The 16,781-nt window shown below is 46.0% G+C and overlaps 2 protein-coding genes across 2 annotated transcripts in view; one reads left to right on the plus strand and one right to left on the minus strand.

Moving 5' to 3' along the window:
• The window catches only part of LOC144593840 (microcephalin-like), a 145,655-nt gene that overhangs the window by 45,378 nt on the left and 83,496 nt on the right, over positions 1-16,781 (minus strand).
• The window catches only part of angpt2a (angiopoietin 2a), a 93,286-nt gene that overhangs the window by 10,236 nt on the left and 66,269 nt on the right, over positions 1-16,781 (plus strand). The gene's annotated exons all lie outside the window — the stretch shown is intronic.

The following is a 16,781-nucleotide window of genomic DNA, read 5'->3' on the forward strand; positions in this document are numbered from 1 at the left end:
TTGATGAACGGCGGAGCAGTGAAAAGGGTCAAACGGCTTAGTCCTGCTCCCATTTCTAACATTCTTTTGAGCTCTTCAAGAAGGTTAATGCTTGACCCGTTGTGCCATATGGCTCATCATACCTATGCTAACACTTCGGAATGACTGAACCAGACTTGCAGTTTCTCATTCCAGAGCTCTGAATGTGTTTCTCCTCAAGGCAGATCTCCAATGCCTTTTGCAAACAATCTCTGCAGAAGACAGGGGTGCATTACAGTTTCTCACAACTCGGGACTGCAAAAAAATAATAATTACCTGCGTAAAGAGTATTTCCCATGAGGAGGCTCTCTCTGGCAAATGCACAGCTTTGAAATATTTGCATCAAAGTCTTTTGTGCGATAAACAAAAAGAAAAGGTTCTTGGCTACCATAAGAGTGCTGACAGGAATTTTATTCAGATGTATACCCGGAGGAAATTAAAGACCCAGAAAGCCTGTCTCCATGAGCCAGGACTGGTCTGACGAGCAGGAGCAAGGATCGGTTTCTCCATCGCTTTGGGAAAATGCAACCAAAATCCAAGTGCATCAGGTTACATTACACTATGGTAGAGACTCCAAGCAAAATAAAACACACACAGAGTGCTGGATTAACTCAGCGGGTCAGGCAGCATCTCTGGAGGACATAGCTAAATGACGTTCTGGGTTGGGAACCTTCCTCAGTCTCCGAAGGAGGAGGAGATGCTGCCTGGCCCTTCTTCAGACTTCATCTTCTTCAGTGTCTGAGGAAGGGTTCCGACTAGGAACATCAATAATCCATATCCTCCAGAGATGCTGCCCGACCCGTTGAGTTACTCCAGCACTTTGTGTTTTTTTAAAATAAATCAGCACCTGCAGTTTAGACTTTTAGACTTTAGAGATACAGCATGGGATCAGGTCCTTCGGCTCACTGTGTCGGCGCCGACCAGCGATCATCCCGTACACTTGCACTTCCACCAGCCGGCACACTGGGGACAATTTGCAATTTTACTCAAGCCAATTAAACTACAAACCTGCATGTCTTTGGCGTGTGGGAGGCAAATGGCGCACCCGGAGAAAACCCACACAGTCACAGGGAGAACGTACAAATTCAGTACATACAGCAGCCATAGTCAGGATCGAACCCGGGTCTCTGGTGTTGTGAGGCAGCAACTCTACCGCAGCGTCACTGTGCCATCGCCATTCTTTGTGAATCCAATTGAAGTGAAGGGGCAGCACGGTGGCATAGCGGTAGAGTTGCAGCCTCACAGTGCCAGAGGACCCGGGTTCGATCCTGACTACGGGTGCTGTTTGTACGGAGTTTGCACGTTCTCCCCGTGACCTGCGTGGGTTTTCTCCGAGATCTTCGGTTTCCTCCCTCACTCCAAAGACGTACAGGTTTGCAGTTTCTTTGGCTTGGTATAAATGTAAATTGTCCCTCGTGTGTGTAGGATTGTGTTAATGTGTGGGGATGGCTGGTTGGCGTGGACTCGGTGGGCTGAAGGGCCTATTTCCACGCTGTATCACTAACACTAGAAAATAAAACGAAAAAAATAAAACTAAAAATTTGAAAGTAAATTAGAATATATCAACATTTGCCACAGAAATCATTGGTATTGGAGATGTTGCTGAAGAATGTTCACCACACTGATCGCGCTTGACTGCGGCCATTGGCATTAGGAATGATGCTGCCTTGTACTTAGTCCGATTGAATTATTTTTAAAGTATAGCTATGAGAGTGGCACCAAGCCGCGCTATTTAGTTTAGAGATACCGCGTGGAAACAGGCCCTTCGGCCCACCGAATCATCCGAACAATCCATCATCTGTTCACACTCTGTTATCCCACATTCTCATCCACTCCCAACACACTAGGGTCAATTTACAGAAGCCAATTAACCTATAAACCCGCAACGTCTTCGGGATGTGGGAGGAAACCGGAGCATCTGGAGGAAACCCACTCGAGTCACAGGGAGAACATGCAAACTCCATACAGACAGCACTCGAGGTCAAGATCCAATGCAGGTCTCTGAACCAGCAGTCTGAAGAAGGGTCTCAACCCAAAACGTCACCCATCATTTTTCTCAAGGGATGCTGCCTGACCCGCTGAGTTACTCCGGCACGATGTGCCTATCTCCATGTCTCTGGCTCTGTGAGGCAGCAGCTTGACCAGGTGTGCCACTGTGCCGCTCCATTAATGTTTAGGAAAAAGGCAGTGATGCAGAAAGGCAGCCATGATGGTGATATCCCAGAGAATCAATGAGGCTCGTCCAAGAGATATTGGGGTTATTTGGTAGGAAGATTTTCAGTGATGTGGAAGCAGAATATACTGCCTATCTTCCCCAAGGAGAAAGATTGTGTGGGACTAAAAGACTTCTTAGATTCATAAACAGATGAGGCTGAACAGGTTTTGATGTTTGGACGTGGCTTCGCAACTATGAGGGCAATGTGAGCAGACATATCTCAGGAATGCTGAAACAGAAATTTAAACTGATTCCAGCAGAGGCGCAGCGGTAGAGTTGGTGGCTCACAGCACCAGGGACCCGTGTTCAATCCTAAACACGGGTGCTGTCTGTACAGAGTTCGTATGTTCTCCCTGTGACCGCGTGGGGTTTTTTCCGGGTGCTCCGGTTTCCTCCCACACTCCAAAGACATACAGCTTTGTAGGTTAATTGGCTTTGGTAAAAAATTGTAAATTGACCCTAGTGTATTGGATAGTGTCAGTGTCGCTGGTCGTCGTGGACTAGGTGCGCCAAAGGGCATGTTTCTGCTCTGTATCTCTAAACGCAACTAAAATAAATAAACAGCATCCAAATGTAATAAACTAACACGGCAACAGTTTTGCAGAGAGCTAATGTTTTTGAATGGAATCAGAAAGAAATATTAAACATTTTGGTTTGTGAATTGTCCAGATTTGAAAGATTATTCGCCTTTGAAATGTAAGATAATTTGTAACCACTGCACTTTATACTTTCCCTGCTGAATGCATTCATTTCTTTTGGGGATCTTTTAGATGATGGGTCATCATGAACCACTTGCTGCTCAGATGGTAAATATCTGTGTACTATAAGTGGTATAAAGAGAGCATCTTTACAACAGAAAAAACATTGATGCAATAAACAGGCAGGGAGTTTGGGAAGAGAGTTACAGGATGAGGTTGAAACGGCTTGAGATATTATCACAGATTGTCACAGATTGACCTGATGAATGGCATCCATTTGCACTATACATGGGAACACATCCAGGACTCTGCAAAGTACACAGTTAATTACTGCTCTGATGTTTGATCGGGTCATCTATTCACAATCATTCACTTCAGTATGCCAAGTAAAATGCCCTGATGAGTTGATCTTCCTCTGCTGGCGCGGTCCGCTGATGCTGATAATTATGGGGAGGGCGGCACAGTGGTGCAGTGGTAGAGTTGCTGCCTGACAGCAGCAGAGACCTGGGTTCGATCCTGACTACGGGTGCTGACTGTACGGAGTTTGTACGCTCTCCCATTGACCTCCTTGAGTTTTCTCCGAGGGCTCGGTTTCCACTTCAAAGATGTACAGGTTTGAAGGCTAATTGGCTTGGTAAACTTGTTAATTGTCCTTCGTATATGTAAGATAGTGTTAGTGTGCTGGGATCGCTGGTCAGCGCGGATTTGGTGAGCCGAAGGGCCTGTTTCGGCGCTGCATCTCTAAACTAAACAAAAACAAAGTGGTATGAAGATTGATTTCTCTAACTTCAAGTTAGAGAACATCCCCTTTCTCTCCGTCCCTCATTGTACTAGTTTCACTGTCGTCCAGTGAGTTCAAGTGTCTTTATAACTCGTTTTCACCTCGGCCACAACTATGTATGTAGGTTAATTGGCTGGGTAAATGTTTAAAAAAAATTGTCCCTAGTGGGTATAGGATAGTGTTAATGTACGGGGATCGCTGGGCGGCACGGACTTGGTGGGCCAAAAGGGCCTGTTTCCGGCTGTATATATATGATATGATATGATATGATAACAACAAGGGACCGTTTCATCATCACATTTTTGCATATCTTTCATTCATTTGTTCTATTTCACCGTCTATATCTCAGTTTCCCTCTCCCCAACTCTCAGTCTGAAGAAGGGTCTTGATTGGAAATGTCACCTATTCCTTTTCTCCAGAGAAACTGTCTGACCCACTGAGTTACTCCAGCTATTTGTGTCTATCTTAAATATGGGCTAAAGGCGGGTAGGTGGGACCCGTGGAGATGGGGCATCTTGGTTGGCGTGGGCAAGATGGGCTGAAAGTTTTGTTTCCGTGCTGTATGACTCCATGACTCTAGCCATCAGCAAACTCTAAGACTACCCACTCATTCTTTAGACGATAGACTTTAGAGATACAGTGTGGAAACAGGCCACTCGGTCCACCGAGTCTGCATCGACCAACGATCACTCATGCACTAACCTACACACACAAAGGACAATTTTTATTACAACTCACCAAAGCCAATTAACCCACAAACCTGCGCGTTTTTGGAGTGTGGGAGGAAACCGGAGCATCCGGAGTAAACCCACACGGTCAAAGGGAGAATGTACTAACTCCGTACAGACATAGTCCCAAAGTCAGGGTCTCTGGCGCTGTAAGGCAGCAAATCTACCACTGCACCATGTTCCATTCATCTGCGATTCAACTGGTAAACTCTCGGGAGAATAGGATACAGGATAAAATTTGGGAGGAATGGAGAGTCAGCATAGAATTGATGGGCCGAACTGCCTCCCACCTCGCCCTCCCCCCCTACACCGCAAAGAAATACAAGCTAAAATTATGGGATCACATAGTCATTAGTTTCTTACAGCATGGAAACAGGCCCTCAGCTCAACTTGCCCACACCAACCAACATGTCCACACTGACCAACACACTAGTCCCACCTACCTGCAGATGGCCCATATCCCCCTAAACCTGTCTTATCCATGTACCTGTCTAAATGTTTCTTAAACATTGTAACAATTTTTAACACTGTAACATTGTAACACTGTTACAATTTGTTTCGTTGGGGTTGCTGTTGTTTAAACGAACTAAATTATTGCATCGTATGGGTGGCGCATTCCCAATCTCGTTGTACCCCTGTACAATGACAATAAAGATATATTATAGTGTATTGTATTGTATTGTAATAGTACCTGCCTCAACTACCTCCTCTGGCAGCTCGTTTCATATACCTACCGCCCTTTGCCTGAAAAAGTCACCCCTCAGATTCTTATTAAATCTTTCCCCCCTCACCTTAAACCAATGTCGTCAATGAAAATTCACAAGTACACGAGAAAGCAGCTAATTTAACATGAAATGTGCTCAATAAGAGTGTTTATATTATGGTAATAATATTGCCAACTATGGGAATTAGAAAAATAGGTGAATAGTTTAAAGGAAGATTCTGTCATGCTACTTATGGGTCTACCACAATCACCTCGATCGTAAAGCACAGTAACTTTGCCAGTTCCTGCTTGCTACGAAGAAAAGAATTGCTTCAAAACACTATCTACAAGGGGATCTGCAGCTCATGCCTGACTTGCAAGGAGTCTGGAATTTAAGTATCACTTCCCTTATTGTATCTGTTGGGAGCAGATGGCAGGTTGACATCTTAAATAATTACGGCAATCATTGATAACTTGCGAGATTTTCACGAGGGTTAATAACACCTGATGTCACCGGACGAGAATTAAAGCATTTCCACAACACGCTCCAAAGAGTTTATAACCCAAATATTTATACAACAAGGCAGAGCTATCGTGATAATCTCTTCATCTCAACAGGCAGTCAGTCCCTGCTCTGCTGAGTAAGATCTTTCCCTGTTGAAGACTCCATTCAGCTTCCCACCTGCTTTACATCCGCGGCACCTAGTTTGCAGAGAAAATGCACCATGCCTGTCACATTGCTGTATTTTGATCTACGCTGCCATTCAAAAGTAATGAAAAATAAACAAGGGATTAACATTCGTCATTAACAAATATTTGGCACCGCCTCCTGTATTCTCTTCAGGCCGGTCTTTTAATTTTGGACTTGAATATGCACATATTTGGCAATGCTTCTATCACCATTATGCTTAACATAAAACATATGAACTGAGAAGAAAATATAAACTATATTACCTATATAGAACAAGCACTACTTTAGAGTCTTTAAAGTTGTTTTAAGCATCTTCGCTGGGATTCCAGTGAAATAGTGGGAATCCTATTGAAGTCCTGAATTATTAACAGGCAAGGCCTGAAGAAGGGTTCCGACCCGAAACGTCACCCATCCTTGTTCTCCAGAGATGCTGCCTGACCCGCTGAGTTACTCCAGCACATTGTGCCTATCTTCATTCCCAACAGGCTACACTTGTGTTAACAAAACTGCAGTATTGTGTTGGACCATCAAGTGATCCCATTCATCTGGGGTGTGAGCCCCTATTGTGTGCATGGGAACAATCCAGCTAACAAAGCATTCTTCGCAAGCAGACATGATTCTCCATAACCCCCACAAATGTGGTGAAATGAAGAATTTGGACATGCTCCATGTAAAATAAGCGTTTCATGACTAATCCTGTTGCATTTTCCGAGAAAGTAATCTTGAACTAATGGAAAGGGAGATGTGAATTTGGGATATTTACTTGGATTTGCGTGACATTTAATTTGCTTCTGCATTAGAGCATATTTTTTTGCAAAATATGAAGTCCATAGCAGCGTACGACAAATGTTGGCAATTAATGGGAAAAGGGAGCAAGGATCGAGGGCTGAATGCTTCAGAGAGAGGAAGAGGGATGTATAAAGAGGATGTATAAAGAACTAGTGTACAGGTGATCGCTGGTCAGTACGGACCCGATGGGCCCTACCTGGGGCCTGTTTCCATGATATGCAGTTCTGGCTGCCCCATTACAGGACGGATGTGGAGGCTTTGGAAAGGGTGAAGAGGAATTTTTAACCAGAATCTTGCTTGGCTTTGGGGGTATTAGCTCCAGGGAGAGTTTGGACAGACTTGAATTGTTTTCTCTGGAATGCCAGTGGCCGCGGGGAGACCTGATAGAAGTATATAAAATTATGGGAGGCATACATAGGGTAGACAGTCAGAACTTTGTTTCCCAGAATGGAAAAATCAAATACGCGAGGGCATAGCTTTAAGCCAAGCGGGGCAAAGTTTAAAGGAGATGTGCAGGACATCTTTTTTTTATACAGAGAGTGGTGATTGCCTGGAACGAGCTGCCAGGGTTGTTGGATGAGGCAAATACAATAGTGGCATATGAGAGGCTTTTGGAGAGGAATATGAATAAGCAGGGAATGGAGGAAATAGATTTAGTTTAGATTAGAGATACATCATGGAAACAGGCCCTCGGTAGGGCCCATCGGGTCCGCAACGACCAGCGATCACCCGCACACTAGTTCTATCCCACACACGAGGGACAATTTACAGACGCCAATTAACCAATGGAGTAACTTAATGGAGGACAGGCAGCATCTCTGGAGAACATGGATAGGTGACATCGATTTTGGGTTGAGACCCTGCTTCAGACTTCAAACAATAAAATGATTTGATTGTTCGTTGTCACTTCACACATGAATTCACATGAATTCAGAGCACAGATCACTGCACCTTATTCCTGCAGACATTTAATCAACCTTGAATAAAGTAATTGCTGAACATGTTTGTCATTTCACTTTCTTACACGGCAAACTTGAGAAATATGGAGTGTGAGAAATATAAAATATCACCTATCCATGTTCTCCAGGGATGCTGCCTGACCTGCTGAGTTAATCCAGTACTTTTTGAACCTTTTTTGTAAATCAGCATCTGCAGTTCCTTGTTCCCACTGAAGGATACGGAGGCCAGAATGGCAACCTTCTGATCATGGTGCTACTAAACACAGAAAGATTTATAAATAGATTCAACTGCTTGCACCAGGCACGAACACTTTGTGTAAGCGCAAAAGCATCATGTACAATCCAGGCCCAAGAAGAAAGCTGAATTTCTGAGGCCAAAGCATTGAGCTGGAGGATAAAGAGGCACTGTTGATGTCGTGGTGACCGTATAATAACAGAAGCCTTACACCTGGATAACGATCCAAAGACTTTATTAACTACATAGCAAGCACGACGTCACTCCTGCACGTTCCACTTACAGTAACCCGAATCTCGCAAGCAGTGGTCACTCAAAAGCTAATGGGGCATAACTACAAAAGCATGACGCATAACATGAGGGACACCATTACACTAATCTACATCCCCCCTCTTAAAGAATCAACAGCGATACGGACCCATAAACTAAGCACGTCATGTATAACACTCAATGACAAACTGGTGGAAAGTTAAACATACTTCACAACCGGCCTGCAAACACGACCAGCACGTGTACGATAGAGACCATCTCCATTCTTCTTATCTGGGGAGAGAGCAGATGATTCCACAGGCAAGGGAGACGGAATCAACATCCCTGGAGTCTCCAAATGGAGGCGTGGGTTCGAATCCCACTTCTGACACCATGTCGTGGTGACCGTATAATAACAGAAGCCTTACATCTGGATAACGATCCAAAGACTTTATTAACTACGTAGCAAGCACGACCTCACGCCTGCATGTTCCACTTACACTAACCCGAATCTCATAAGCAGTGGTCACTCAAAAGCTAATGGGGCGTAACTACAAAAGCATGACGCATAACATGAGGAACACCATTACATTAATCTACAGTTGAGCAGCTGGTTGAGCAAATCCCTCACAGACCCTGGTTTGATCCTGTCCTCGGGTGCTGTCTGTGTGGAGTTTGTACATTCTTCCTGTGACCACGTGGGCTTCCTCCGGGTGCTCCGGTTTCCTCCCACATCGCAAAGACGTGCGAGTTTGCAGGTTAATTGGAAGGAGCTAAATATTAGGTGCTGGGACATATGGCACTGGGCACATGACAGCACTGGATAAAGGAGGGGGACCTCATTAAAACATACAGAATAGTGAAAGGCTTGGATAGAGTGGATGTGGAGAGGATGTTTCCACTAGTGGGAGAGGTTAGGACTAGAGGTCACAGCCTCAGAATTAAAGGATGTTCTTTTAGGAAAGAGATGAGGAGGAATTTATTTAGTCCGTGGATGGTGAATCTGTGGAATTTATTGACACAGAAGGCTGTGGAGGCCATAAGTGGATATTTTTAAGGCAGAGATAGATAGATTCTTGATTAGTATGGGTGTCAGTGGTTATGGGGAGAAGGCAGGAGAATGGGGTTAGGAGGGAGAGATAGATCAGCCATAATTGAATGGTGGAGTAGACTTTATGGGCCGAATGGCCTAATTCTGCTCCTATCACATGACCTTATGACCTTATATTAGAGAACACCAAACAGACAAGTGAACAGGGCTTGGTGTGAGTTAGGAAAATGGGAAGCAACGTTGGGGGGTATATTAAGTTAACAGAGGATGCAAGAGCACTTAACGTCAAGCCTACAGACAGCACAGGCCCAGTTGACGGCTGCCAAGCAAAATGATGCACCCGGTCATTAAGGAAAAGAGTTTGCGGCAGTGATTGTAGACAAAGGACTCCCAACATGTAATTAAAGGGAATTGCTGTTTGGCTGCACAGGACATCAAAGTCTAACAAATTACAGACAGACTGAGGGGCCGAGAGATAAGCTGGAACTGTTCATCACCAGCTCACGCATTGCAACTGGTGAATGTGTTGGCTGACGTTAGTGAGTAGAGTGGGTAGTTCAGAAGCAATGAACAGTGAGGAAGCCACAATGGTGCAGCGGTAGTAGTATTCTGCATTTGGGTGGATGCAGGAATAAGAGCAATGGCTGGTAATTGATTGAACGGTATTGCATGGAAACAGGCCATTTGGCTCACCGAGTCCACGTCAACCATCGATCACCCGTTCTAACACCCGTTTGTGTTATCTGACTTTCCCTTCCATCAGCAGCTATTTACTGAAGGTAATTAGCCTACAAACCCGCTCGTCTTTATTGATTTATTCTCTTAATCTACTCTTTAGTTTGTTTCCTACATTTCTTTTTAGTTTTGAGTTTAGAGATACAGCGTGGAAACAAGCCCTTCGGCCCAAGAGTCTGCGCCAACCAACGAGTACTCAAACACTAGTTCTATCCTACACACATTAGGGACAAATTACGGAAGCTAATTAACCTACAAACCTTTATGTCTTTGGAGTGTGGGAGGAAGCCGGAGCACCCAGAGAAAAAATGCACACGGTCACAGGGAGAACGTACAAACTCTGTACAGACAGCACCTGACGGCAAGTCAAACCCAGTTTTCTGGCACTGTGACTCCCTTTTTTAGGATGTGGGAGGAAATTGGAGAACTTGGAGGAAACACGGGGAAAACGTGCAAACGCCACACAGAGAGCAGCCGAAATCAGGATCGAACCCGGGCCTCTGGCGATGCGAGGCAGCAACTCTACCACTGTGCCACTGAGCTGCCCACATGAACCACTGGTTGGGAACCACCCAGACAAATCATCTTTTCTGTTTAGAAAAGAACTGCAGATGCTGGTTTAAATCGAAGGTTGACACAAAATGTTGGATTGAACGGGTCAACCGAAACGTCACCCATTCCTTCTCTCCAGAGATGCTGCCTGTCCCCCTGAGTTACTCCAGCATTTTATGTCTACCTTTATCTTTCCTGTTCTTCTAGAGAATAGAGTCCTCCGTGATTTAGATTTCTGGACCACTGGGATCTCTTCTGGGCTAGGGGTGCCTTGTACAAAAGGGACGGGTTACATCTTAACAGCAGGGGGACAAACATTCTGGCAGACAGGTTTGCTAGTGCGACACCTGTGGCTTTAAACTAAGTAGTGGGGGGGAGGGGTTAACAAATTGTGAATATGAAGATGAGGTTAAAGGGAATACAGGAGATATTGCAGAAGACTCTCGGAAGAATGGGAACAGAAGTTCTAGAGGGGAAAAGAGATTAAGGGCAGGGCCATTTGTGACCGATGTGAGAGGGGAGGTAAATACAGAAGTTAAAGTGTTGTACTTAAATGCGCGTAGTATAAAAAATAAAGTGGATGAGCTTGAGGCTCAGTTAGTCATGGGCAAGTATGATGTTGTAGGGATCACTGAGACATGGCTACAAGAGGACCAGGGCTGGGAACTGAATATTCAGGGGTACACAACGTATAGAAAAGACAGACAGGTGGGCAGAGGGGGTGGGGTTGCTCTGCTGGTAAGGAATGATATTCATTCCCTTGCAAGGGGTGACATAGAATCAGGAGATGTTGAATCAGTATGGATAGAAATGAGGAATTGTAAGGGTAAAAAGACCCTAATGGGAGTTATCTATAGGCCCCCAAACAGTAGCCTCGACATAGGGTGCAAGTTGAATCAGGAGATAAAATTGGCGTGTCACAAATGTAATGCTACGGTGGTTATGGGAGATTTCAACATGCAGGTAGACTGGGAAAATCAGGTTGGAAATGGACCCCAGGAAAGAGAGTTTGTAGAGTGCCTTCGAGATGGATTCTTAGGACAGCTTGTACTGGAGCCTACCAGGGAGAAGGCAATTCTGGATTTAGTGTTGTGTAATGATCCTGATCTGATAAGGGGACTAGAGGTAAAAGAGCCATTAGGAGGCAGTGATCACAACATGATAAGTTTTACTCTGCAAATGAAAAGGCAGAAGGGAAAATCGGAAGTGTCAGTATTACAGTATAGCAAAGGGGATTACAGAGGCATGAGGCAGGAGCTGGCCAAAATTGACTGGAAGGAGGCCCTAGCAGGGAAGACGGTAGAACAGCAATGGCAGGTATTCCTGGGAATAATGCAGAGGTTGCAGGATCAATTTATCCCAAAGAGGCGGAAAGACTCCAAGGGGAGTAAGAGACACCTGTGGCTGACAAGGGAAGTCAAGGACAGCATAAAAATTAAGGAGAGGAAGTATAACATAGCAAAGAAGAGTGGGAAGACAGAGGATTGGGACTCTTTTAAAGAGCAACAAAAGTTAACTAAAAAGGCAATACGGGGAGAAAAGATGAGGTACGAGAGTAAACTAGCCAATAATATAAAGGAGGATAGCAAAAGTTTTTTTAGGTACGTGAAGAGGAAAAAAATAGTCAAGGCAAATGTGGGTCCCTTGAGAACAGAAGCAGGGGAATTTATTATGGGGAACAAAGAAATGGCAGACGAGTTAAACCGTTACTTTGGATCTGTCTTCACTGAGGAAAATACACACAATCTCCCAAATGTTCTAGGGGCCGGAGGACCTAGGGTGATGGAGGAACTGAAGGAAATCCACATTAGGCAGGAAGTGGTTTTGGGTAGACTGATGGGACTGAAGGCTGATAAATCCCCTGGGCCTGATGGTCTGCATCCCAGGGTACTTAAGGAGGTGGCTCTAGAAATAGTGGAAGCATTGGAGATCATTTTTCAATGTTCTATAGATTCAGGATCAGTTCCTGTGGATTGGAGGATAGCAAATGTTATCCCACTTTTTAAGAAAGGAGGGAGAGAGAAAACGGGTAATTATAGACCAGTTAGTCTGACATCAGTGGTGGGGAAGATGCTGGAGTCAATTATAAAAGACGAAATTGCTGAGCATTTGGATAGCAGTAACAGGATCATTCCGAGTCAGCATGGATTTACGAAGGGGAAATCATGCTTGACAAATCTACTGGAATTTTTTGAGGATGTAACTAGGAAAATTGACAGGGGAGAGTCAGTGGATGTGGTGTACCTCGACTTTCAGAAAGCCTTCGACAAGGTCCCACATAGGAGATTAGTGGGCAAAATTAGAGCACATGGTATTGGGGGTAGGGTACTGACATGGATAGAAAATTGGTTGACAGACAGAAAGCAAAGAGTGGGGATAAATGGGTCCCTTTCGGAATGGCAGGCAGTGACCAGTGGGGTACCGCAAGGTTCGGTGCTGAGGCCCCAGCTATTTACGATATACATTAATAACAGTATAACAGAACTTTATTGTCATTCGGTATAAATACCGAACGAAATTTCAGCAGTCACAAGACACAGCAAAAAAGAAAAGAACACAGGACACACGACCCCAACACAAACATCCATCACAGTGACTTCAAACACCCCCTCACTGTGATGGAAGGCAACAAAACTTCCACTCTCTTCCCCCCGCGCCCACGGACAGGCAGCTCGACCCCTACCGAGGCAAACGACACGCAACGGGATGGAAGGCCCTGCGGCCGAGCCGCACCGGGCACTGAAACGTCCCGTGGCCGAGCCGCGCCGGCGATGTTAAGTCCAGCGGCCGAGCCGCGCCGGGCGATGGAAGGCCCCGCGGTCGCTGCTAAGTCCCGCGGCCGAGCCGCACCGGGCACTGAAACGTCCCGCGGCTGAGCCGCGCCGGTGATGTTAAATCCCGCAGCCGAGCCGGGAGATGAAAGGCGCCGCGCCGGGCGCTAAACCGTTCCGCGGCCGAGCCGCACCGGGCGATGGAAGGCCCTGCGGCTGAGCCGCACCGAGCGCTGAACCGTCCCGCGGCCGTACCGGGCGATGGAAGGCCCCGCGGCTGAGCCGCGCCGGGCACTGTTAGGTCCCGCGGCCGCACCGCGCCGGCGATGTTAAGTCCAGCGGCCGAGCCGGGCGATGGAAGGCCCCGCGGGCGATGGAAGGCCCCGCGGCCGAGCTGCGCCCCGGGGAAGAGACCTAATAAAAGAAGGTTCCCCCACCCCCCGCCCCACCCCCCACACATACAGAGCCAAAAACAGAAACAAAAACCATCCCAACACCGACACAAACAACAAAAAAAGGAAAAAAAGACAAACAGACTGCCAGAGAGCCGCAGCCGTTAGATGAAGGGATTAAAAGTACCTTTAGCAAATTTGCAGATGATACTAAGCTGGGGGGTAGTGTGAATTGTGAGGAAGATGCAATAAGGCTGCTGGGTGACTTGGACAGGTTGTGTGAGTGGGCGGATACATGGCAGATGCAGTTTAATGTAGATAAGTGTGAGGTTATTCACTTTGGAAGTAAGAATAGAAAGGCAGATTATTATCTGAATGGTGTCAAGTTAGGAAGAGGGGATGTTCAACGAGATCTGGGTGTCTTAGTGCATCAGTCACTGAAAGGAAGCATGCAGGTACAGCAGGCATTGAAGAAAGCCAATGGAATGTTGGCCTTCGTAACAAGAGGAGTTGAGTATAGGAGCAAAGAGGTCCTTCTACAGTTGTACCGGGCCCTGGTGAGACCGCACCCGGAGTACTGTGTGCAGTTTTGGTCTCCAAATTTGAAGGAAGGATATTCTTGCTATTGAGGGCGTGCAGCGTAGGTTCACTAGGTTAATTCCCGGAATGGCGGGACTGTCGTATGTTGAAAGGCTGGAGCAATTAGGCTTGTATACACTGGAATATAGAAGGATGAGGGGGGATCTTATTGAAACATATAAGATAATTAGGGGATTGGACACATTAGAGGCAGGAAACATGTTCCCAATGTTGGGGGAGTCCAGAACAAGGGGCCACAGTTTAAGAATAAGGGGTAGGCCATTTAGAACGGAGATGAGGAAGAACTTTTTCAGTCAGAGAGTGGTGAAGGTGTGGAATTCTCTGCCTCAGAAGGCAGTGGAGGCCAGTTCGTTGGATGCTTTCAAGAGAGAGCTGGATAGAGCTCTTAAGGATAGCGGAGTGAGGGGGTATGGGGAGAAGGCAGGAACGGGGTACTGATTGAGAGTGATCAGCCATGATCGCATTGAATGGCGGTGCTGGCTCGAAGGGCTGAATGGCCTACCCCTGCACCTATTGTCTATTGTCTATTGTCTATTGTGATTTTGATGAGGGCCCTTTTAGTCATGTTTCAGGAGCAGAAGCCTGATTGGAAATGAGTCAAGTGGGTTCTTGCAGGAAAGATGAATTTAGTAAACTCCAAATATTTTGAAGGGCTTTGGAGAAGAATAATAAGAAGCATGAATAGGGTAGACAGTGAGAACCTTTATCCCAGGGTTTAAAGGAGATGTGCAGGAGCAAGTCTTTTTTTAATGTAGAGGGTGGTGAATCCCTGGAACAAGCTGCCTAGGGTGATGGTGGAGGCAGATATGATAGTGGCGTTGAAGACGGTTTGAGATGGCATAGAGGCAGCAACTCTACTGCGCAGTGATAGATTTGCTGCCTCACAGTGCCAGAGACACGTGTTCAATCCCGACTACGGGTGCTGTCTGTACGGAATTTGTACGTTCTCCCTGTGACCATGTGGGTTTTCTCCGGGTGCTGTGGTTTCCTCCCACATTCCAAAGACGTACGGGTTTGTAGGTTAATTGGCTTGATAAATGTAAAAATTGTCCCCAGTGGGTGTAGGATAAGTGTTAATGTGCGGGAATCGCTGGTTGGCTCGGACCCGGTGGGCCGAAGGGCCTGTTTCCGCCCTGTATCTCTAAACTAAACTAATCCGTAGTTAGCATCGAACCCGGGTCTCTGGCGCTGTGAGGCAGCAGCTCTACCGCTGCTCCACAGCGCCGCCCTATCCAAACTTATTGAAATAAAACTTATACCCATCTGGACTTGCACGCTACAACATTAGAGGAATGTTTGCCTGATGTGCTTTATCCTCACATGCTGTGCAACCATGAATTCAGTTTCTGGCAGGATATTTCTTTTTTAGCAGAGTAATAAAAGGCAATGGTCCCTTTTTTCCCTCCTTAGTAATTCACCACAGGTACCTTTGCAATTCTTCGAGTGTCACCATTCCATTAGATGGATGGTGGTTTCCTTTATTCCGTAGATTTATATTGCTTAAAACTGCACATGGGTCTTCCAGCAAAAAAGTTGATGCGTTAAACGTTGCTGCATGTTTACACCATGGATGTTTACGTCACCTTGCGCGTCTAAGCTCGATCAGAAATGGTTCAAGATTTACAGACATATGGGCTCAATTGCAGGTCTGGGACATGGCACATGCACGCCAGACACCCAAGCTCCCAGTACAATCCCAATGTGTTTTTAGTTGAGAAAAACAAAATCAAGATTTTGCAGAGTTTTTGTCAAAGCATCAAGATTAAAGTTCATGAACTGTATATCACAAAACCATATGTTCACCATTCATGCAGAACTTCAATTTTATGGAGTAACTCTTGCCGGGGAATTGAGAACCAGAGTACATGGGCATTAGGTGAAGGGGGAAAGATTTAACTGGAATCTGAGGCGTAACATTTTCGCACAAAGGGTGGTGGGTGTATGGAACGAGCTGCTGGAGGAGGTAGTTGAGGGAGGGACTATCGCAACCTTTAAGAATCAATAGGACAGGTACATGGATATGCAGGTTTAGAGGCTTATGGGCCAAAAGTTGGCAGGTGGCACTAGTGTAAATGGGACATGTTGGTTGATGTGCGCAAGGTGGGCCGATGGGCCTGTTTCCACGCTCTATGACCCAATGACTCTATAACCCAGCGGGTAAGGCAGCATCCCTTCAGACTTCAGACACAAAATGCTGGAGTACTTCAGCGAGTCAGGAAGCATCTCTGGAGAAAAGGAATAGGCGACGTTTTGGCCCGTGACCCTTCTGCAGACTGAAAGATAGAGATGGCCAGAACAAAACAGGGCTGGCAACAGATGGCCTCAGGAAGAGTGGAGCCCATAATGGCCCATTGTTGGCTGGGGAAGATGTGCTAACGATAGGGATACAAGGATGTGAACAGTGGAACTACTGGGAAGACTAGTGGGGGGTGGGTAGTGGGGTGGGGGAAAGAATGCAGGAGTTACTTGACAAAAAAATAATCATGCCACTGGATTGTCAGCAGTCCAAGCAAACTGTGAGGTTTTGTTCCTTCAGTTTGCATGTGGCCTCTCTTCAGACTTCTTTGGTCCCGACCTTAAACGTCACCTACCCATTTTCTCCAGAGATGCAACC

The sequence above is a fragment of the Rhinoraja longicauda genome, chromosome 5, assembly GCF_053455715.1.
Source record: "Rhinoraja longicauda isolate Sanriku21f chromosome 5, sRhiLon1.1, whole genome shotgun sequence".
Taxonomy (NCBI): domain Eukaryota; kingdom Metazoa; phylum Chordata; class Chondrichthyes; order Rajiformes; family Arhynchobatidae; genus Rhinoraja; species Rhinoraja longicauda.